The 24,942-nt window shown below is 37.9% G+C and overlaps 1 protein-coding gene across 2 annotated transcripts in view; it reads left to right on the top strand.

Moving 5' to 3' along the window:
* The window catches only part of DPP10 (dipeptidyl peptidase like 10), a 685,210-nt gene that overhangs the window by 19,881 nt on the left and 640,387 nt on the right, over window positions 1-24,942 (top strand). The window lies entirely within an intron of this gene.

The raw sequence follows: 24,942 nt of genomic DNA on the forward strand, positions 1-24,942 counted from the left end.
ACCTGGAAACCTTAGGTCAGATAATATGATGACAGTGAGACAGAGCAGTTTATCAGGAAGTCAGGGTTCTCCCGGTCCCCAGGATGTCACTGTGTTAGGTGGCACACCTAACCCTCTGTTTCCCTAGCTACCATGAGAATCTCATGACATAGCCAGCGGATGAATTTTAAGTTTTGCCCCTGGCAAAATCTAACTTTATCATCCCGTCAATAGAAATACATATGTATGTAGACATCCAGGATTATGCTCCAAAAGAAGCTCTTCTGAACGGGGGAATGTTTCTGCCTGTTCACCTCAGTGTCTGTGGAGTTAAGTGTCTACTTTGGAAAGTCTGAGGGTAACCCCAGGCACTCTTCCTTACGCTAACCTACCTTCCTCCTTCCCTTTCTCCTTCCTTCTTTTCATTCTTTTTTAAGTAAAGAGACAGGAGGGAATACAGAAGTAAATAAAAATGGTTCTCTTCTTGAGCGTAACAGAAACACCTCACCTTTGTTTTGATTTGTGAATATGGAACATTTCAACGCCAACGCCATTTTCTAACATGAAACTGTTTTTACATCAAGAACTTGCAAGGCACATCTGTTCTTTTTATCCTGGACCTTGAAAAATAATTTTTGGACAAACATTCTGCTACAAAAATATTTAAGTTAGCAAGTTTTATTTTTTTAAGTCACAAAGGAGAGTCTGGTGAATTATAGTGCTAACCTGGTGGTATTCAGAATGTATCATAGGCAGATTCTGTTTTAATTGTCTATGATTTCATAACCCATCCCTCCATCACTTGGTGACTTAAAACAACAACTACTTTATTTCTCATGATTCTGCTGGTTAGGTATCCTGGCAGGGCTGGGTGGCAGCTCTCCTGTTCCCTGTGGTGTCGCTAATCAACTAGTAGCTAGGCTAGGCAGAGGGCCAAGAAGGTGTCACTCATGTGTCTGGTACCTTGGGACTCGTTCACACGGCATTTTTCTCTCTCCACACAGATAGCTTAGCCTTCTTGCCAGTCAGTTGTCTTCCGAAAGGGAACGTTTCAAGCAGTGAAGGCAGAAATTAAGATCTCATAATGATCGACCTTAGAAGTTATAGAGCGTCTCTTCTGCCACATTTTATTGGTTAAAGCAAGGCACAGGGTCCACCCAAATAACCAAGGGAGGAAAAATCCTTATCTCCATTAGAGGTGTGTAAAGAATTTGCAATCATCTCAAAACTACCACAGACTCAAATAATGTTGGTAAAAACTATAGACGTATATCTGAGTATAAATATTCACTATATGACCATGGGGAGAATTTAAAGGTGTTTAAATGATGAAAAATATTATGAGAATAAAAGCGATACCATGAGATACAGAGCACAAGCTGGTGGTTGCCAGAGAGGAGGGGGAAGATGAGTGAAATAGGTGAGTGAGATTAAGAGGTACAAACTTCCAGTAGCAAAATAAATGAGTCATGGGTATGAAAAGTACAATGTGGGGAAAATAGTCAAAAACCATGTACTGTCTTTGTATGGTGACAGATGGTAATTAGATTTATCATGGTGATCATTTTATAATGCATGAAAATATCAAATCACTGTTATATACGTGAACCTAATGTAATGTAAGTTGATTATACTTCAATTAAAAAATTCATAATACCTCTTAATTTTTAGGGGATGAGGATCAAACTAGGAATTTGAAGAGAAGCTTCAGTGTCAATAAAAGTAAAAATAATAGTGATGCCATGCTGTCAATGCTGTGTTTGGCCATAGTCCATCAATGTATGCCCCTTTAGAACGTGAAGGCTAGTTATAATTAATAGAAAACAGTACTTCAAATGCAATGATACTTAAAAGGGTAAGAATTTATTATTTTCATTTTAAAATAGAAATAGATATTAAACAATAACCTTTATCGAGGTATAGTTATGAAATATATTTATTGCGGAATAAACTTAGTGGACTGTTTGTTTGAAAATATGGTATGTTCTAAATAAACTTTTAACTCCAGGGAAATTATGACCATCTAGAGTAATTTGGTGCCATAAAGTAAAATATATATTTACAGGTCTGAGAAGGTGCACATTATAAAGAGACAACATTGTACACTGAAGTTGGTTATGATGGCTATAAACGTACTTTAATTCTGAGATATCTAATAATTACTTTTAATGAATTCTGCCACCGTGAAATACTTTATATTGCCACATTTCATGCTGGAAGAAGCAGCTAAGCTGGGATTGGTGGGGTTCGAAAGATTTCACCTAAAGTGAGGTTTTTCAGATGCGGGGGAAATGATCCAGGAACAAAAGCTTTGGGGTTCTCAGGAATGCAATATCATTCTCTATGGCGTATTTAAAAAAAACCATTCCTGTCTCTCCTTAGACCTTAAAGGTACATGGAAAACCCCCTCTTCTCAGTGGTGTAACTTTAAAAAATGTACTTCAGTGCAAGTGTAGATATGCCTGTCCATGGTGTATGTCCCTATTTATGATACATTTCTCCTTTATTTACCCCATGGATTAAGCAAGAGTAATTTAACTAAGGGAGAAGGTGGGGAGGCCTGAGTGATGGAAAGTTCTCCTTTGTGCTCTCCACTCCTCCATACTACCTGTTCTGCTTTACATATCCACCTTCCTTCATTTTTCAGGGAGATGTGAATGTAGAAACCAAGATGACCTGAGTGGTAAACTGTACCACCCCAGAAGAGTAAGTAGTGTGGCTTATACCACATGGAAAAATTTACACACACACACACCCACACACGGGCTAGCGAAGGAAAAATAATAACTTGAAGATTTCTCTTGGCATCATAACCTAAGTCCTGCAGAACTTGCTCTGATCACAATGTAAGCCACTCACACTTTCTCACTCAGAGCAGAAAAGAAATAGAGGAAATTATCCACTGCTATAGTATAATGTCATTCTATCCTCAAAAATGCCATGTAAGAATTCCTTCATCTCTTAGAGATAGGTTCTTCCATTCGCACTCCAAACGCTATGGGAAACAAACAAACAAACAACGGATTCTTTTAAATTGATTCTGACTTGTGGTTCTTGGGAATAAAGCTATATGTGGCATTTGAAGCATTCCTGTCTTGGTGGTTTCTGCTAAGTGGCCTACAGTTATAATGCGAACCTTTTTCTCGACTCCATCATACTTTGAATTTACCTGTTTACTGGTCTCTCTCCAAATAGCTACCTCTCTTAAGGGCAAGGACCGGGCTTTGTTAATTTCGAATCATCAATGACGAGGTTTCAAAAAACCTTTGTGAATTTGCATTTGTGGTAGAAATGCTTTGAAGAGAACAGAGTCTGGCATTTAGAAGAGGGCCCGGGGTAAACTTTATTAAGCTGATTAGTGTCTACAATAGCTCCCAGTTTGTGGGTACTAGGCAAGGTGGGCTAATGAAGCCTAGGAGAGCTCACTTTGACAGGTGGAATGAACATTTAGCCTTTTGTTATGTAATCTCACAGGAAAAAGTCTAGAGTGAGATGGTGCAGAGCAGAAGGACAGGAGCTCCAAAAGCTAGATCAAAAGAGTGTTAAAGAAACTTGGAAGAGCAAGTCTGGAAGAAACAGAATCCAGAGGGTACCGGGCTGGGAGGGGGTTGTGCTGGAGACTTCCTGTGCAGCCAGGTGGCCAAGAGCGTGAGCTAAACTGACAGGTGAGTGAATTACATTAGTTTGCACTTCCAATCCAATCAGTAGCTTTGGACTTGAGGTTCAGATAGGGGGAGAGAACAGGCAACTCAATGACTTTTCTGAATAAGCAAATGAAAGAAAGTCTATAAAACCTATTAAGAAGAATAGTGGCCCCCAGGGTAAGGCCTATCCTGAGGGACCTCAAGAGTCAAAGTGGAAGCAGTACTTTAAACTGTCCAGTCATCAGAATGATGTAGTCTTTGGGCGTTATTATTATTATTATTATTTTTCACCATAATATCGTTTATCAGGAGGAATCCTTATGCTTCCTGATGAGGATTAACTGTGCAGCTGAGCTGACTAGGCTGGATTGCATTGAATAGGGCAGAAGAAGAGGAAATTTCAAAAAGGAGAAAGGAGAGAAAAGTGTGAACATCTGTGGATGATGTGTGACGTCAGATGTCTTCCGTTGCTTGGACTTGATAAAATGATGGCGGCAGCAACCAGGAACTTGATAAGAGTAACGTTCTCTTTGGAGGCTGCCCTCCAGGGATGCTCGCATTTATCACAACTGTACAGACGTCACATATGGGAGAGCTGTAACAGGCAAAGCCAAGCCAGCTGTAATTCATGGCTCGGGCCAATATTGGTCTTTGAAGTACTCGGATATTAATAAATGTTAGATAAGAAAGGCAGCTATTTATCTCTTCGCCCAGTACAGTTTCAAATATTTGTACAAGAGATAGATAGCCTAATGTAAACATTTGCAGCTTCTCATATTGTCGGAATCTCCGAATTGCAACAGGTGACAGCAGGTTACCTGAAGTATTGCAATGAAACAGAATAATCTAGTAGAAGCTGTTATCCTAAGTAATATATTTTCTGCAAAACGGAGTTAAGAAAGATGAATAACAGTTTTTAGTAATGCACACTATGAAGTCAAAGAAGATATTGAAAACCTTAAAGGATGTTTTATTGCCAAGTTTCATCATTGCTTGAGAAAAATTAAATTTCATATAGTAGTCTTTTGCTGTATGTTAGTCAAATATTGAAATAAGTTATAGTAGGAAAATAAAATTGCTTGATATTTTTATTTTTAGAACTAGATCAGGATTATAAAATGAGGTCCCTCACAGCTGGTTTATAACTTGAGTTCTGAACTCTTATAACAACTCCACAACACCTCTACCTCACAATAAATACACCCCACGATATTGTATTGGGTATGAATTGCACAAAATTCATTAAGTGGTTGAATTTCTTAAAAGTCTATTATATTAACTTAATTCTTTCTAACTCTTTTGCAAGTGAATAAGAAAGTTTCTTTTATTTCTTCCCCTATTCTCTCTCTCTTACCACTCAGTAATTCCACTGTTTTTATTTTTCTTCTTCATTCCTGGTCTTAGTTCTCCTTGCTTGGTTCTATTTCACTTGTAAACTCAGTTTTACATGAATATATTTCTATGTAGAGAAAATGTAGTGTATTTTATATGCTTGGGGCGACAAATACACACAGATAGAACCTTATGCACCAGGAACTGTGCTAATTACTGGATTTACAGTTTTTACATGATAGAGCTCTCAGAGCCTGAAGTGAAAAAATGGCAGAAACAGACCAGTGCAATGGTTTGGTGAATGTAACAAAGTGTGCAGTGAATGCTACAGGCCTCTTGTAAGAGTTGTGCTCAGCTCATCCTTTGGTGTGGTAGGTGGAAGGGAGTCAAGCAGAAAAGATGCCCTTTGACTCGAGACTTGAAACAGAAGCAGAGATAGGATAAGAAGGGGGGATGGTAATCATTTCAAGAAGAAGGCAGTGTGATGCACTAATTGTATAGGTCCCGATTGGTACCTGTGGGGGAATTACAAGCAATTGTATGTGATTGTCATGTAAATTTCAAGGAAGTGGTATGTATTGAGGTTGGAGGATAGAGGAACCATGTCCTAGAAATAATTATCTTTATAGGATGCTCACAGCAACTGGGCTATTCTCTAGAAGATGCGGAGACTATTGGAGGGCTTTAAGCAGGTGACTCTCATGGTCTGTTTTAGATGTTTCATTTGGCAGCAGTGTGTAGGATGGGCTTACAGTAGTAATACCCTAAGGTGAAGAGTCTAGCCAGGGCAGGGGCCACCAATGAGGTTCAGATGAGGTAACAAAGCACCTGGGCTAAAATCAGGGTTGTAAGGAACGAACAGAGTAAAGAGTTTGAAAATACGCATAGTTTCAATTTATCAGGGCTTGGGAGTCAAGTAGGGTGATACATCTTCAGGACTGGATATTTCAGTATGGAACTACTTTGAGGGGTTAGCATGAGTCCAGAATGCCTCCCAGGTTTTTCACTTTATTGACTCAGGGACGTGGTAGGAAGACTCAGAATACACGAAGAGAAACGAGTCCATCTGAGAAGTTCGTTTTTGATATATGAAGTTTGAGGTGCTTTTGGGCATTGCTGAGCTGAGACCAAGTCTTGAAAAAGACAGGAAAGAAGACATAAATTTCGGAACTACCAGTATGTATATATATATTTGTGAAAATTATGAAAGTAGATGGAGAATTTTAGGTTTAGTGGATATAGTGGGCAAGTTGTGGTTAGTGAAAGACCCATAGGGAAAAAAATCTAGTGGGCAGATAGAATTAAAGAAGTCTTTAAGGGCCGACAACAGCAAATGACCAGAGAAGTAGGAGGAAAATTAGGATACCGGCATCATGGAACCCAAGTGAACATGAGTTTTCAATAACAAGGGAGGAATTTCAGTGTTAAAGGCAGCAGTGAGGTCCGGAATTAGAATCAATACATTTATGTAGCCTTTTGGGAAGTAAGGGTGGAAATGCAATGGGTTGAGGCAGGTGGGAAGTAAAACTTCAAAAGAGTTTTGCTGAGCAAGGAAGGAAAAAGACACATACGGGTGGCGGAGGCATGGAATTCAGCAGTTTTTCTTGTTTTTCAAATTTTGTTCTCTATTATTTGTGTGATTTCTCATCTTATGTTTTACGTTAGGGAGAATTAAAAATGTTTTTAGGCTGCAGGCAGAGTCAGTTGAGACTGTAAGACTGGAGCTATGGGAGAAAAGGGATTATTGAGGAAGCAGGGTCTTGGGAGAATGTTAGGTAACTGGATCTTTCTTTGTAAAGAAAAGTTTGGGCTAATATCTAGAGACTACATTATGGCTGTTAAAATTTCATTGAATTTAACTAAAAAGAACCATGACTCAAGTAATTTTAAGCCTACAGAAATGTATTAAGGAAACAGGCAGCACTTTAATATCTCTTCAGAAAATTCATGGACCAAATCATAAAACATAGGAAATCCAAGATAGGTCGATGACAGAAAATGGGTAGAAAACAGAAATGCAAAAGCTTCCTAACTGTACATAAAGATGCTCATATTTTCTCATAAAAGAGAAACAAAAATTTAAATTACACTGTGCTAACAGTTATCACCTTTCAGATTGGCAAAAATCCAAAAGTTTGGTAATATATACTGTTGATGAGGCTTTTGGGACTTGCAGGTGGAAATGCAAAATGGTATAGTTTTATATGGAGAAGAATTTGGCAGTATCTAGTAAAATTATGTGTACTTTTGCCTGTTGACTCAGCAATCACAGTTTTGGAAATCCGTTTCAAAATACATTGGCAAAATATAAAAAAACAAACAGTACACCCAAGGCTATTCTCCATAAGTCTATTTATAATAGCAAAAGACTAGAAACAATAATCCAAATGTCCTTTAATAGTATTGTGATACATCTATACAGATGCAGTATTTTACAGTTATAAAGATGATTAAGAGATATTTCTATTTAGTATCATCATTATATATATTTTATATATATATATACACGTTAGAGAAAAACATTACACACAGATACACACACACAAAGTAGAGAGAAGTGTGTATTGTATACTACCATTTTTTCAAGAGGGGCAATGTGTAACAGGAAGAGGGCAATGATGTGAAAGGTGACAGGAAAAGAAGTCTATTTTTCTTTGAATATACGTTATCTTGTAGAAGTGATTTTGGAGCTCTATAATTAATTTACACAGTTTACATAACGACAAACTAAATTAATCAAGGAATCCTAACTATTAAAAATAAAAACCACTAACATATCTAAATATGTATCCAGTAGATCACATAGTCACACAGGAAGGAGCTATTCCAAGTGACTTTAAAAAACAGTAATTTGAATATTATATGCCTAGTGGAATATCCTTAGGTTAAAAAAATTGTCAGAAAAATAATTCTTGAAGTTACCGTATTTTTGGAGTGTTGCTATTGTTATTCTGAGACTGTGTGTGTAATGTGAGCAAGATATTATGATTCCTGATGTGTGGATGAGGAAACTGAGGTTTGGAGAAGTTTGTAAGCTTGTCAAATGTTACACATTGGCTGAGCTGACCTTCAGAAGGAGGTCTGATTTCCGACTAGGACATTCTAGGCTCTTCCACGCTGCTCTTGTAAGAGCCTGAAGTGGTTTTCAAGCCATTGCTACCTGCTCCCTTTACAGCAGGCTGGGAACACTTGCTGGTATAATCTGGATGGCAGGGGATCAGAATAGTCATTTATGTGTGACGTTGAGTACACTTATATAAGATGTTCAATGCAACAGGAAATTCTCAGTGTTGAATATTCTTGTCAGTCTCAGCAGATGCAGTATCCCAGGTCCCCTCAGGAAGGCAGCACTTCCTGAAGAGCTTTCACTGTGTTATGCACAGAAGGAGAACTGCGTTGGTCAGCTTCCTAGGGTTGTTTCACCTGTCTGATAAATCTAAATTGGGACAGTGTCTGATGTAGATTTGGGGGTATATTGGGGGCATTCAACACATGTTAGTCACTATCACTGACTGGGCAGACTTACCCGAAGAAGCAACATGTAATTAGAAGATGAAGGACGCTCTGTAATTCAAAAGCCTATTTCACACTCATGAGACTTTATCAGGGATTCTAATTCTGACCCATGGTGGCTTTCAAGAAAGATGTGTCTTTAAGATCCTGTGATCATTGTCCTGCTTATATTTTATCATTGCTGTGTACTCTTAAAGATGTTAGGAGTAAATGTGTTTTTATGTTCTAATATGCTGAAAAAGACTCTCCCCACCATACACACGTACCTGTAGAGATGAATATTTTGTTGGGCTTGCAACTCTGGAAGGGAGAGGCTTATTTTGCATATTTGTCTCTTAAAACTGTGAATATATTTCTAGGTATTACTTTGAGCTTGTGCTTTAAAATCTACCCAGTTATTTACTTTTGCCCCCAAGGAGTCTGCACACGTTCACACTCTCATGTCTGCTTGCGTTAATGTGTTTATGCCATTGTTCTGTCATCATAAATATTGCTTTGGCTACATGTACCCAGAAATTATTACATTTTTTTGATACTGAAAGTCGGATAACAACTCAAACTTGTGGGACCTCGCTTGTTCGTTTAGAAGTTGTAGAAGCTTTTAACGCTTTGTCAGAATTCTTAATAGCTGCTTCTCCCTTGGTTTTGCGGCACAGTAATCCTTCCTTTAATGGTCCTTGCGGGGTATTTTGTGGCATTCCATCCTTAATAAACAAGCAGCTCTTCAGTGGGCACTGTAATTTTCTCCCACTTCTCTTCCACTTTTACTGGTGTACCAACATACAGTACATTACTTATTTTATTACTTCCAGTTTGGTGAAAAAGTGGGTTTGACGTGACAACCAAGTATTTAATGGAACAGAAGTGTAGATAAAGAACACGTCTTAAAAGAAATACAAGAAGCAGTATTTCATGTCAATCTGAGGTGTTTTCAGCATTGAGGGGAAAAATATGTGCCATCGAAGTGCCATGTTTTCAGGGACCAGAGTTCATTTTATTTATTAATTGTGGACAGTCCATAAAGCACAGCAATATTTTCCCAGAGATTTCTTCCTGCGGTTTTCTAATTTATTTGAAATGTAGAAAACAAAAATTTCAGCTGGGGCAGAAGAATTAGAGTTCAACTTAAATATATTTGATCATTGGAGCATATTCTTCCCTCAGATGACAGATGTTTAACAGAATATATTAACATCTGCCTTGCTTGAATCTCGGATCTGTGTGCTTCTCCTGCTGGGGTTTGTTATGTTGGCAGTGACCCTACTAGATTATTCTTCTCCTCTATTCTATGAAAGCGTATTTAAAACTTATTACTCTAAGATTACATTTATAGTAAACACTCTCCAGTTAATTGGGGTTTCAAAGTTTTCTGTTTCAAAATATATTTATAATTTTGTTTTAGTTGTGCTGATCCACAGTAGCTGAAACTGAAGCTACATTTAAAAAAAATATAAATATATATATATACTAATATTTCCCTTCCTTTTAGTGGGTAGCTATCCCCCTGAAAGATGACTTTTTTTAAAAGATTGACTTTTACTTTTCTTATACTGTAAGTAGAATCATGGTCAAGACCTCTGACCATGTCTTCCTAATAAAGATTCACGTATCTTTTCACTGTTGTGGCCGCTCCCGTTGCGGAGCACAGGCTCCGGACGCGCAGGCTCAGCGGCCATGGCTCCCGGGCCCAGCCGCTCCGCGGCACGTGGGATCCTCCCAGACCGGGGCACGAACCCGCGTCCCCCGCATCGGCAGGGGGACTCTCAACCACTGCGCCACCAGGGAAGCCCAGATTCACGTATCTTTACTGAGCTCTCTGCACCTCTCACTTTGCTAGAACGTAAGAAGGTGTAACTGTCCTAAAGGAGCTTATCAGAGAACATGTGGAGGACAAAGCACAATAAAACTGAAGCATAAGGTTAAATATAATCACAAACTATGATGAAATATGTGGAGCTGAAAAGAGAAGGGCTTCCTCCTATTGGGAACTGCTTTATCGTAAAATTGGAACTTAAGTCACATCTTAAAATGTGGATGGATAGGCTTAGCCTGGTAGAAGTGAAATGATGGATAGTACTGGTAAATAAATATGATGTGGGAAAAGGTTTAATCACAGAGTCTTGGGGAAACAGAGAGGAGACTGGGATAAATGGAGTTGGGAATATGGACTCATAAACTTACCTTCAGGAGTTGTCAAGATACCACTACTGAAAGCTGGGAAAACTCAACCATTTTTATCGCTGTAATTTAGCTCAGAATTCAAATTGTAGGGTAAGAGAGTTTATTGGCTGTACCTTCAAATCTTTGGAGGCTAACATCTTATTTTCTCTGCTGCATTTAAAGTGCACCATAAACCCTAATAGTTGACTTGATTCATAGCCAGGATTTGGGATGTTGGTAAATCTTGGCCATAACATTTGAGCGTTGGCTTATTTCACATCCTGTTTGAATGAAGCAGCAGGACATTGGGGTCTTGAATTATGCTTAAGAAAATGAATATACTGTGGCATTTGTAGTTGGTGTGATTCAGAATTCAGCTGGGTAAACTGCATGTGTCTGTATTCTTTAGGATCTCATTACCAACTTTTGTAGCACTCTTCAAAGGGTTATTTTAGTAATTTGTGATGTACCTATGGTCATGATAAATGTTATTACTTCCCCATGACATGTACTAGCTCATCTACTCAGTGCTTTTCACTGTGAAATATTTCCTGAGATTTGCTAATTGATTTAGTGCATTTTCTCTAAAACTTTTTCTGTATTCCTCATTCACTGTAATATCTCATTACAATTTAGTGATCATATCAACCCTATTTTCTTGGAAATGATTTGTATGACTGCATCAAGACTAATTAAAATAGATATATCTGTCCTAAATGATTGGGCTAAGACTTAAATGAGCACTCCTCAGCTTAAAATCTTCCAGTTTTTCCTCATCTTGCTCAGAGTAAAAGCCAACGTTCTTTTCATGGTTTATGAGAACCCATGTAATTGAACACCCTGATACTTGTCGGAACTCTTCTCCAACTCTCTCTTATGGCATTCACCTTGATGTACTGCTCTGGATTGTGGTGAAGGTAACAAATGAAATTGTGTGTGTGTGTTTGTGTGTTTGTGTGTATGTGTGTAACTGTGTACTCTCACAGATGGAGGTTCTATCCCTTAGTATAACTGCATGTTGCTCCATATGTATACCCTGGATTTTTTGCTGTCCCTCAGTCATGCCTTTCCCCATGCTGTTCCATTAGTCTGGAATTTTCTCTCATATGTCTTCATGGAATACTCCTTCAACTTCTCAAAGACTTTGATCAAATTACTTCCTAATGAAGTAATAAACCTTTCCCTAGAAAGGTTTATTAAAAATTGCACCACTTTTTCTTCCAAACACTCTTTTTCTGCACAACGGTTGCCACTTTCTTAATGTACTATATTTTTACTTGTTTATTCTCTTTGTGGTCGGTATCCCCTCCCTATCCACAGAACATAAGTTCAGAGAGGATAAGGCGTTTCTTTGCTCCTTTTCACTAGTGAATCTCCAGCACCTAATTCAGTCTTGCGTGGAGTAAGCATTTAATAAATACACATTAAATAAATGACTGGAAGCTTCATCTAAATACGAATCTACCATTATTATCACCTCTCAAGAAGTAGATCTTGTGGTCGAAAAGGATGGAAAAGTTCTTCTTACTTTTTCTTCTAATCAGAAGACTTAGTCATGCTTGAAACATTAAATGGAACTAAATTTCTAGATTTATTTCTATTTATATCTCCAGGTGACATTGACAATCCATCTAAAAACATGCCAGAGACTAATTATGATGACATGGATAATAATGTTATAGTATAGTAACAATAATCATAGCTAACATTTAATAAGGACTTATTAAATCTCAAGCACTATTTTTGTTCAGTTTTTCCTGCCAATTTTATTGGGATATTATTGACATAGAGCACTGTGTAAGTTTCAGGTATACAGCATAATGATTTGACTTGCATACGTCATGAAGTGATGACCACAATAAGTTTATTATTTATTTATTTATTTATTGTTTTGGCTGTGCTGTGTGGCATATGGGTCTTAGTTTCCCAACCAGGGATTGAACCCGCACTCCCTGCAGTGGAAGCGTGGAGTCTTAACCACTGGGCCTCCAAGGAAGTCCCACATGATAAGTTTATTGAACTTCTATCATCTTGTATAGATATGAGAGTAAAGAAATAGAAAAAAATTTTTCCTTGTGATGAGAACCCTTAGAATTTACCCTCTGAACAACTTTAATATACAACATACTGCAGTATCAATTATATTTATCACATTGTACATTACATCTCTAGTGCTTATTTATCTCATAACTGGAAGTTTGTACCTTCTGATATCTTTTTCTATGAGTTTATTTCTTTGTTTTTGAAGTCTAATTGACCTGCAACACTATGTTAGTTTCTTTTAAACAACAGAGTAATTTAATATTTCTATATGTTTCAAAATAATCACCATAAGTCTAGTTATCATCTGTCACCGAAGATGTTACAAAATTATTGACTATATTCCTCACACTGTACATTTTATACTCATGACTCACTTATTTTTCAACTGGAAGTTTGTACCCCTTAATTCCCCTCACCTATTTCCTCCCTCCACCCCCCTCCCCTCTGGCAACCGTTTGTTTCTGCTCTGTATCTATGACTCTGTTTCTGTGTTATGTGTGTTCACTTGTTATGTTTTTTAGTTTCCACATGTAAGTGAAATCTTACAGAATTTGTTTTTCTCTGTCTGACTTATTTCATTTGACATAATACCCTCTAGGTCCATATCCATGTTCTCCCAAATGGGAAGATGTCATTAATTTTTATGGCTGAATAATATTTCATTGTATGTATATATACCACATCTTCTTTATCTGTTCATCTATTGATAGGCACTGAGGTTGCTTCCGTGTCTTGGCTATCGTAAATAATGCTGCAATGAACATATGAGTGAATATATCTTTTTGAATGAGTGTTTTCATTTTCTTTGATAAATACCCAGGTGTGGAATTGCTGGATTATATGGTAGTTCTGTTTTTAATTTTCTAAGGAATCTCCACGCTGTTTTCCATAGTGGCTGTACCAATATACATTCCCTTCAATAGTGCATGAGGGTTTCCTTTTCTCCACATCCTTGCCAACACTTGTTATTTGTTGTCTTGTGAATAATAGCCATTCTCACAGGGGTGAGGTGATATCTTTTTTGTGGTTTTGAGTTGCATTTGCCTGATGATTAGTGATGTTGAGCATCTCTTCATGTGCCTCTTGGCCATCTGTGTGTCTTCTTTGGAAAAATGTCTATTCAGATCCTCTGCCCATTTTTAAATCAGGTTGTCTGTTTTTTTGATGTTGACTTATATGAGTCCTTTGTATATTTTGGCTATTAACCCTTATCAGACATATCGTTTGCTTTTCCCATTCAGTAGGTGACCTTTTCATTTTGCTGATCATTTCCTTTGCTGTGCAAAAAGCTTTTTAGTTTGTTGTAGTCGCATTTGCTCATTTTTGCTTTTGTTTCCCTTACCTGAGGAGACATATCCAAAAAATATCACTAATACCGATGTCAAAGAGTGTACTTCCTATGTTTTCTCCTAGAAGTTTTATGGTTTCAGGTCTTACATTTAAGTCTTTAATCCATTTTGAATTTACTTTTGTGCATGGCATGAGAAAGTAGTCCAGTTTGACTTTTTTGGATGTAGCTGTCCACTTTTTCCAACACCATTTATTGAAGAGGCTATCTTTTCCCCATTGTGTATTCTTGCCTCCTTTGTTGTAGGTTAATTGCCCATACAAGTGTGGGTTCATTTCTAGGTATTAAATTTTCTTAAATTTTCATTACATTTTGTTATTTTATTAAATTTTATAGAGATTTTATTAAATTTTATAGAGATTTTATTAAATTATTCAATAAAAGTCTTAAATTTTTAACAAACATTTTGATAAGCAGTGTAGGGCAATATTATGCCTGTTTTAAATATGATGGAAACCAACCATAGAAACTTAGAGTAACTTGCCCACGGTTAGACAGCTGGTAAAGAATAGATTTCACATACCAAACAAGGACCTGCCTCAGAGCCCATGCTTTACCAATGTGCTACAGAACACTATTAACCACTACTCTGTTTCCTGGAGTCTAGCTGTGTGGGTATACAGGAGTCTTTAATCTCTTTTCTATTTTAATTATTTGTTCATTTATGTATTTATTTATTAGTTGGTAATTTGTGTGTATGTATGTATATATTTTTTCTACTTGGGATTCATTGGATAGTTGTATGTGGGTTTTATGATAGCCATATCTAGTTTGGAGAATATCAGGGTCAGGTGAATTCTGTGTTTTTTTTTTGTTTTTGTTTTTTAAATCCATTGGTTTTTAAGCACTAGGAATCAAAAACTAATATAAATAACTATCAAGTTGTTTTCATCTGACTCTTCTGTTTTGGCTTGTTATACTAAGGGAATCATCCTTTATTAGTTATTTGAACTTTTAGATCTTAGGTTTGAATGTAACAAATACTCGAGAGAAACCTTTTGTCCACACAGAGCCATGTAACTCTATATTTTAATATCATACTAACTTCCCAAAAGTATTTGAGAGGAAATTTGTGATTCGTTTAGGTTTTGACATTTTTTGGTTCTGGCATTTGTGTTTTTCACCTTCTGTGTCCATACCCTCTTTTTATTCTTTATCTTTGTTCATAGCACTGTGTACTTTTAAATTTGTATTTAGACTGAAAGATGATTTAAAGAAGATAGTCTTTGTGTCATGATTTCCTTTCCATTCATTTTCTTCATGAGATGGTTTAAAATATCTGGATTTTACAAGGCATAGTTTATAGGCTGTAGATCTGTTTGAATATATGTCAAATAGCATACGAAACTCTCTACTTGATACTTTTGAGATCAAACACTGTCCTAACACCCACAGTGTTTTAAAAGAAGGCAGGTGTCTGGCCTCCAACATAGCTGACCTTTAATCAACAGGAAGTATATAAAATGTCTCTAGAGTGGAATGATGGTATTCCAGACTTAGATTATACAGAAATGACCCAACTCTGGGTCCCCTCACTATTCCTGTGCTTCAGTTATTACATCCAAGAAGCAGAGTATTTTCTGCTCCCCTATAGTTCATCTAGTTTGAAGCAAGAAAATTTAAGAGTGCAGCAAAACAAACTGCCTTTTCCAGCTGAACTCTATCTTCTCTGACAGATGGTTTGGTTGGGCGTCTTTTCCATCCAGAGAAGTGCTGTATTTGAAGAATGAAAGCATTGCGAGAGATCATTTGTTTTATAGAAGCAGAGTTTCAAATAACCATTACTACTGCCAATCTGGGCTGTTAATTCTTGGTTTTTCACATAGGTGTAGAAGCAGCCCTGGGGTGAGATTAAACATTCAGGAAATGTGTTTTTTTTTTTTTTCCGAAGTCATTAAGCACCTAGCATTTAATCTTTTCTATATGCAGATTAAAAATGAAGGTTGATTAAATAACAACAAAGGAAGATTCATTCAGAAAAAAACCTGCAGCATATTTGTTGGTTTCTTTGGTGCCAGTGACTAATTTATTAGTCATAACCTTGTGAAGGTTATGGAGTATCTGTTTACTCTGCTAACCTAATTATCTGCCCATTTCTCTTGTCAGTGTTTTTTTCCATTCTGGCATAGAACAATCCACCTAGGACTATCCTGCTGAATATGCTTCAGGCGCTAGACCCTTCCTAATCTTGTTCTCATGTATCATGACTTGATTATTCTTTATACTTGTCTACTTGAGCCATTCCACATAATGGGAAATTGCCTTTTATAACAATTTAAACTAAGATGCTATTGACTGACTTGCTGAATGTATTTGCATTTTCCGAATGACTACAAAGCCTTATCCCAAAGAAATAACCCGAATAGAGGGGAAGCAAACGTGCTTGTCATTCATTAATAAGGGGAGAAGCAGAAAATTAGTATTTGGCAACAAGAGAGGCTTGTTTCTTCCTCAATTCATAGCACTTACCTAGTCCTATTTTAGGTTATCCTATAAGTGCTATTAAGAAAGTAAATGGGAACTCAGCCCACTATATAATCTAAAAGATTTTAAAAGCCCACTTACTTTGAAACCATATCGAATTTATCTCCACCTGAACACACCTCACAGTTTTCAGAATACGGAGCCATTTTGGTGGCCACTTTGGAGAAAGTTCAGATTTTTCATATCACTTTTAAGCTAATTCAGCCTTACACAAGGATCTACTAGTTGTGTGGATGTGTAAACAGCAGAGGAGGTGAGTCCAAGAAAAGGAATCAAGAATGATTCCCTTGTAAGTAGACTATTTCTTTTGAAGAGCCCATGTTGTCCTTGAGGTGTATGGAAATCTTTTTTTTTTTTTTTTTTTTTGCGGTACGCGGGCCTCTCACTGTTGTGGCCTCTCCAGGCTCAGCGGCCACGGCTCACGGGCCCAGCCGCTCCGCGGCACGTGGGATCCTCCCGGACCGGGGCACGAACCCATGTCCCCTGCATCGGCAGGCGGACTCTCAACCACTGCGCCACCAGGGAAGCCCCAGAAATCTTATTTTTTAATAGCTCCCCTTTCTGGACCCACTTCCAGCCTTGCCTCCCCACCATGGAGCGACAAGAGGAGAGTGACACCTTGTTCAGGAGCAATATTTCTCTGTATTCCGAACTGCTACCCCATTAGGAAATCTTGAGGTTAAAAATCCTTATTTAAAGAGGGAAAATATTGGGAAATTATAGACTGTGAATGTCTTTCCCTTCCTTATGTTAGTGTCTTTTTTTTAAAAATGCGGTGCTCTTATGTCTTGGGATGCCCTGTGTTATGAAGGCTTCTAAGTTTTACGTTAAATTAGTGCTTGTGCTTTCTCAAAATGCTAATCACCAAGATTATTTACATTTGATCAAAACTCAGCCGCAGAGTCATAATTCATTTCCATTATTTAATTAATTACAAATTCAAGAAATAAACGCTGCTGATTTGAAAGTCAAGAAGTTTGCTATGACCTAGCAACTTAAAGCACAACCTCCTCTGGTTTATCAGTAAATGAAAAATACCTGTTAATTAAGAATGGGAAAATTGTGGTTTGGTGGAATTGAACTTATCTCAGTTTCCTGACTAAATGCCCTTGGAATTTTAAACTCATCTAATTCAGCTTCTTAAGGATTTTTTAATTGCATAGCTTTGGTTTAAATACTTCCAGTGGACTTGTTTCCCTCTACTTATTTCTGGGAAAGTCTCTACATCTGATGTGGCTAATATGATGGAAAAACTGAATTTTTAATCAAATTTTAAGTAAATTAAATTAAAATACCCACCCATGGCTAGTGGCTGCAGTGTTGGATATCTAGAAATATTGCTGTCATCAGGGCAGGGAGAAGAAAATAATCTCTTATATACTGCTTCACAGGTAATACACCACTCACACAATCTTCTTTCACAAACGTTTGAGAAAGAACTTTTGGTGTTAATGCTTATTTTTGCATAGAAATGAAGTCATAAGGAAAATTCAATATATGGTCAAGACAAGTTTAGAAAGTAGCTCTACATGATAATCAAGGGAGAGATGGGTAGGGAAGGCATAGAAGGAGGGATAGAAAGGGCAGTTGGACAACTGAACAGTGGCAATAATTCAACTGCATTGTCCAAGTTCATGTTTCCTGCAAGAATGGATGGGTCTTCAGTACAAGAAATAGGGTTAGCTTGCAGTCTATTGGTTTTTTTCTTTTTCTTTTTTTCCTAAGTAATATGGTTTACTGAATATTTCAAGCCCACTCTGGAGAACTACTGCTCAGAAAAAAAAGATTCTTTCAAAATATTACTGCTCATTGACAATGCACCTTGTTTCCCAACAGCTCTTATGGAGATGTATGAGTTTAAAGTCGTTTTTATGCCCTAACACAACACCCATTCTGCAACCCATGGATCAAGGAGTAATTTCAACTTTCAAGTCTTATTATTGAAGAAATACACTTTCCTAAGGCTATAGCTGCCATAGATAATGATTTCTCTGATGGATCTAGGCAAAGTCAATTGAAAGCCTTCTGGAAAGGAATAACCATTCTAGATGCCTTGTAATTCATGGAAAGAGGTCCAAATATCAACACTAACAGGAGTTGGGGGGCAGTTGAGTCCAATGCTCATGGATGACTTTGAGGGTTTCAAGACTTCAGTTGAGGAAGTGGTGGGGCAGATGTGGTGGAAATAGAAAAAGAACTAGAATGAGAAGTGAAGTCCATTGCCAGGGCCTGGGGTGGTGGGGTAATCAGAAATTATTTTTTAATGGGCATAGATTTTCAGTGTTGCAAGATGAAGCATCTGTTGGAAATGGATAGTGGTTATAGTTTCACAGCAATATGAATGTACTTAATACCAATGAATTCTACATTTAAAAATGGTAAAGGTAATAAATTCTATGTTATGTATATTTTAGCACAATTAAAAAGTTGAAAAACAATAAATTCTAAATAAAAACATTAACAGATTAAAAAAAGAAGTGAAGTCTGAAGATGTGACTGAATTGCTGTAATCTCATGATAAAATTTTAACAGATGGGGAGTTGCTTCTTACGGATGAGCAAAGAAAGTAGTTTCTTGAGGTGGAATCTATTCCTGGTGAAGATGCTGTGAAGACTGTTGAAATGACAACAAAGGATTTAGAATATTACATAAACTTACTTGATAAAGCAGCATCGAGGTTTGAGAGGATTGACTCCAGTTTTGAAAGAAGTTCTGCCATGGGTAAAATGTTATCAAATAGCACTGCATTCGACAGAAAAATTGTTCAGGAAAGGAAGAGTCAATGACGTGGCAAACTCCATTGTTGTCTTATTTTAAGAAATTGCTGCAGCCACCCTACCTTCAGCAATCACCACCCTGATCAGTCAGCAGCCATCCACATCGAGGCAAGACCCTCCGCCAGCACAAAGATTCCAACTTGCTGAAGCTCAAATGATGGTTAGCATTTTTTAGCAATAAAGTATTTTTTAAATTGAGGTATGGACAATTTTTTTGACATTGTGCTAGCACTCTTAATAGACTACAGTATAGTGTAAACATAACTTTCATATGCACTGGGAAACCAAAAAAATTGTGTGACTCACTTTACTGCAATATTCACTTTATTGTGGTGGTCTGGAACCAAACCCACAATATCTCCAAGGTATTCCTGGGTTTTCATATAGCATATCTTCTGCCTACTAGTGTTCATGTGTCTTTGTTTCTTACCAAGATGCCAATGTCTGGGGGCCAGCAAAGGAAGTAGAAATAGATCCTGAAGGAGAGCATGCTAGGTGTTAATAGAATGCAGTAGGTCACTTCTGCAGGCCCAGACGACTCAGGGGTATTGGAATTTCAAGGTTTTCTAGTGCACTGAAACAGATATCCTATCTGAAGCCTTAGGATCCCACTCCTTCTCCACCAGGGTTCTGACCTTTGTACAGAAGTCTTGCTAAGCCTGGGAATTCAACCATCCCTAGAGCACTGTCTGCTACCCTTGTAATTAAATACTGGGCTCAATCCTCACCTTTTCTACTCTCCAGCTTCAGGAGAGTCTTTTTCAATGCTGCCGTGTAGGTGCTCTAACTTTTCACACTTTGTTTTAAATTGATGATTAATCATCTCTGTCTTTCATTGTCCTTCTCAGCTTCTATGACATTTTTTTTTCTTAGATTCCATATACATGTGTTAGCATACGGTATTTGTTTTTCTCCTTCTGACTTACTTCACTCTGTATGACAGACTCCATGCTGCCATGTACGTGCTCTAACTTTTCACACTTTGTTTTAAGTCGATGATTAATCATCTCTGTCTTTCATTGTCCTTCTCAGCTTCTTAACTCCACTCAGCAACACCCTTCCAATTTCATTGTCCTTTTAATTACCAGTTCCTCTGAACCTCTCAAATGCCTGAGGATACTGAGCCGACCAGGGCATTTCCTTATATCCATATCCCATCTCAGTTCACCACTAGCGAAAGCTTTGATAGTTGTACTACTACTGCATGCCAGCGCTCCCAGGACTCCGTCAATGACTAGCGATGGGTTCTCATTGCCAGTCAACCAATAGGTGATCCAGCTCCCAAGTCCCATTTTAGAATCCACCTCCTTAGACAAATCTTCACGCCAGTTCTCTTAGTTCCCATTCCCCGAAAAACAAACTCTCAGAGAAGGAGATTTGCACACAGGAAATGCATACTCTCAGGAACAACACCTGTGAGGAAATAAGAATTAGACAGAGGGAGATGCTGAACTGTAGTACAGCACAACAGTCCTCAAACAATGCCAAGGGGTACTCTGAAGCTGGGATGGCCCTTCACTTGCAGTATGGGACAAGGTAGGCAGGCTTTTGTACTTCCACAAGGAGCAGTCATTCAATATGGGCTATTTCCAGGGAGGAAGCATGAACTGTGCACAGACAGGAGTTCAGCTGTTAGGTTGTTAGCAGGCAACCTGGAAACTGGTGAAATGAATGCCTCAGTTTTTTTTTTTTAATTTTTTTTTATTTTTGGCTGCGTTGGGTCTTCATTGCTGTGCGTGGTCTTTCTATAGTTGTGGCGAGCGGGGGCTACTCTTTGTTGTGGTGTGCGGGCCTCTCATTGCGGTGGCTTCTCTTGCTGTGGAGCACGGTCCCTAGGAATGTGGGCTCCAGTAGTTGTGGCACATGGGCTCAGTATCTGTGGCTCACGGGCTCTAGAGTGCAGGCACAGTAGTTGTGGCACACGGGCTTAGTTGCTCCACAAAATGTGGGAACTTCCCGGACCAGGGCTTGAACCTGTGTCCCCTGTGCCACAAGGAGAGCACAATGCCAGTTTTTTTTTTTTTAACAAATTTATTGGAGTATAATTGCTTTACAATGGTGTGTTAATTTCTGCTTTATAACAAAGTGAATCAGCTATACATATACATATATCCCTGTACCTCCTCCCTCTTGCCTCTCCCTCCCACCCTCCCTATCCCATCCTTCTAGGTGGTCACAGAGCACTGAGCTGATCTCCTGTGCTATGCGGCTGCTTCCCACTGGCTATCTATTTTACACTTGGTAGTGTATATATGTCCATGCCACTCTCTCACTTCGTCCCAGCTTACCCTTCCCCCTCCCTGTGTCCTCAAGTCTATTCTTTACGTCTGCATCTTATTCCTGTCCTGCACCTAACTTCTTCAGAACCACTTTTTTTTTGGATTCCATATATACATATTAGCATACGGTATTTGTTTTTCTCTTTCTGACTTACTTCACTCTGTATGACAGACTCTAGGTCCATGCACCTCACTACAAATAACTCAATTTCATTTCATTTTATGCCCGAGTAATATTCTATTGTACATATGTGTCACATCTTCTTTATCCATTCATCTGTAGGTGGACACTTAGGTTGCTTCCTTGTTGGATTGGGTTGTTTGTTTTTTTGATATTGAGGTGCATGAGCTGCTTGTAAATTTTGGAAATTAATGCTTTGTCAGTTGCTTCATTTGCAAACATTTTCTCCCATTCTAAGGGTTGTCTTTTCGTCTTGTTTATGGTTTCCTTTTCTGTGCAAAGGCTTTTTTCATTAAGTCCCATTTGTTTATTTTTGTTTTTATTTCCCTTTCTCTAGGAAGTGGGTAAAAATGGTTCTTGCTGTGATATATGTCATAGAGCGTTCTGCCTAAGTTTTCTTTCAAGAGTTTTATAGTGTCTAGCCTTATATTTAGGTCTTTAATCCATTTTGAGTTTATTTTTGTGTATGGTATTAGGGAGTGTTCTAATTTCGTTCTTTTACAGGTAGCTGTGACCAGCCCCCCTTTTCTCCATTGTATATTCTTGCCTCCTTTGTCAAAGATAAGGTGACCGTATGTGCGTGGGCTTATCTCTGGGCTTTCTATCCTGTTCCATTGATCTATATTTCTGTTTATGTGCCAGTACCATACTGTCTTGATTACTGTAGCTTTGTAATGTAGTCTGAATTCTGGGAAACTGATTCTCCACCTCCGTTTTTCTTTCTCAATATTGCTTTGGCTATTCGGGGTCTTTTGTGTTTCCATACTAATTGTGAAATTTTTTGTTCTAGTTCTGTGAAAAGTGCCATTGGTAATTTGATAGGGATTGCATTGAATCTGTAGATTGCTTTGGGTAGTAGAGTCATTTTCACAATGTTGATTCTTCCAATCCAAGAACATGGTATATTTCTCCACCTATTTGTATCATGCTTAATTTCTTTCATCAGCGTCTTATAGTTTTCTGCATACAAGTCTTTTCTCTCCTTAGGTAGGTTTATTCCTTGATATTTTATTCTTTTTGTTGCAGTGGTAAATGGGAGTGTTTTCTTAATTTCACTCTCAGATTTTTCATCATTAGTGTATAAGAATGCCAGAGATTTCTGTGCATTAATTTTGTATCCTGCTACTTTACCAAATTCATTGATTAGCTCTAGTAGTTTCCTGGTAGCCTCCTTAGGATTCTCTATGTATAGTATCATGTCATCTGCAAACAGTGACAGCTTTACTTCTTCTTTTCCTATTTGGATTCCTTTTATTTCTTTTTCTTCTCCGATTGCTGTGGCTAAAACTTCCAAAACTATGTTAAATAATAGTGGTGAGCGAGGACAACCTTCTCTTATTTCTGATCTTAGCGGAAATGGTTTCAGTTTTTCACCAATCAGAACGATGTTGGCTGTGGGTTTGGCATAAATGGCCTTTATTGTGTTGAGGTACATAATAAAGGCCATATATGCCTTTATGCCTAAAGGCCATATATACCCAGAAAGGTCCACTTTCTGGGGAGTTTTTATCATAAATAGGTGTTGAATTTTGTCAAAAGCTTTTTCTTCATCTGTTGAGATGATCATATGATTTTTCTCCTGCAGTTTGTTAATATGGTTTATCACATTGATTGATTTCCGTATGTTGAAGAATCCTTGCTTTCCTAGGATAAACCCCACTTGATCATGGTCTATGATCCTTTTATTGTGCTCTTGGATTCTTTTTGCTAGGATTTTGTTAAGGATTTTTGCAGCAATGTTCATCAGTGATATTGGCCTGTAGTTTTCTTCCTTTATGACATCTTTGTCTGGTTTTGGTATCAGGCTGATGGTGGCCTCGTAGAATGAGTTTGGGAGTGTTCCTCCCTCTGCTATATTTTGGAAGAGTTTGAGAAGGATAGGTGTTAACTCTTCTCTAAATGTTTGATAGAATTCGCCTGTGAAGCCATCTGGTCCTGGCCTTCTGTTTGTTGGAAGAATTTTTTTTTTTTTTTTTTTTGGCAATACGCGGGCCTCTCACTGCCGTGGTCTCTCCCGTTGTGGAGCACAGGTTCCAGACACACAGGCTCAGCGGCCATGGCTCACAGGCCCAGCCGCTCCACGGCATGTGGGATCTTCCCGGACCGGGGCATGAACCTGCATCGGCAGGCGGACTCTCAACCGCTGCGCCACCAGGGAAGCCCTGTTGGAAGATTTTTAATCACAGTCTCAATTTCAGTGCTTGTGATTGATCTGTTTATATTTTCTATTTCTTACTGGTTCAGTCTCGGAAGGTTGTGCTTTTCTAAGAATTTGTCCATTTCTTCCAGGTTGTCCATTTTATTGGCATATAGTTGCTTGTAGTTATCTCTAATAATCTCTTGTATTTCTGCAGTGTCAGTTGTGTCACTTCTCCTTTTTAATTTCTAACTGTATTGACCTGAGTCTTCTCCCTTTTCTTCTTGATGAGGCTGGCTAATGGTTTATCAATTTTGTTTATCTTCTCAAAGAATCATCTTTTAGTTTTATTGATCTTTGCTGTTGTGTCCTTCATTTGTTTTTCATTTCTTTCTGATTTCTTTCCTTTTCTAACTTGAAGGGGTTTTTTTGTTCTTCTTTCTCTAATTACTTTATGTGTGAGGTTAGGTTGTTTATTTGAGATGTTTCTTGTTTCTTGAGGTAGGATTGTATTGCTGTGAACTTCCCTCTTAGAACTGCTTTTGCTGCATCTAATAGGTTTTGGGTTGTCGTGTTTTCATTGTCATTTGTTTCTAGGTAGTTTTTGATTTCCTCTTTGATTTCTTCAGTGATCTCTTGGTTATTTAGTAGTGTATTGTTTAGCCTCCATGTGTTTGTATTTTTTACAGATTTTTCCTTGTAATTGGTATCTAGTCTCATAGCATTGTGATCAGAAAAGGTACTTGATATGATTTCAATTTTCTTAAATTTACCAAGGCTTGATTTGTGACCCAAGATATGATCTATCGTGAAGAATGTTCCATGAGCACTTGAGAAGAATGTGTATTCTGTTGTTTTTGGATGGAATGTCCTATAAATATCAATTAAATCTATCTGGTCTATTGTGTCATTTAAAGCTTGTGTTTCCTTATTAATTTTCTGTTTGGATGATCTGTCCATTGGTGTAAGTGAGGTGTTAAAGTCCCCCACTCTTATTGTGTTACTTTCAATTTTCTCTTTTATAGCTGTTAGCAGTTGCCTTATGTATTGAGGTGCTCCTATGTT

The sequence above is a fragment of the Physeter macrocephalus genome, chromosome 2, assembly GCF_002837175.3.
Source record: "Physeter macrocephalus isolate SW-GA chromosome 2, ASM283717v5, whole genome shotgun sequence".
NCBI lineage: Eukaryota > Metazoa > Chordata > Mammalia > Artiodactyla > Physeteridae > Physeter > Physeter macrocephalus.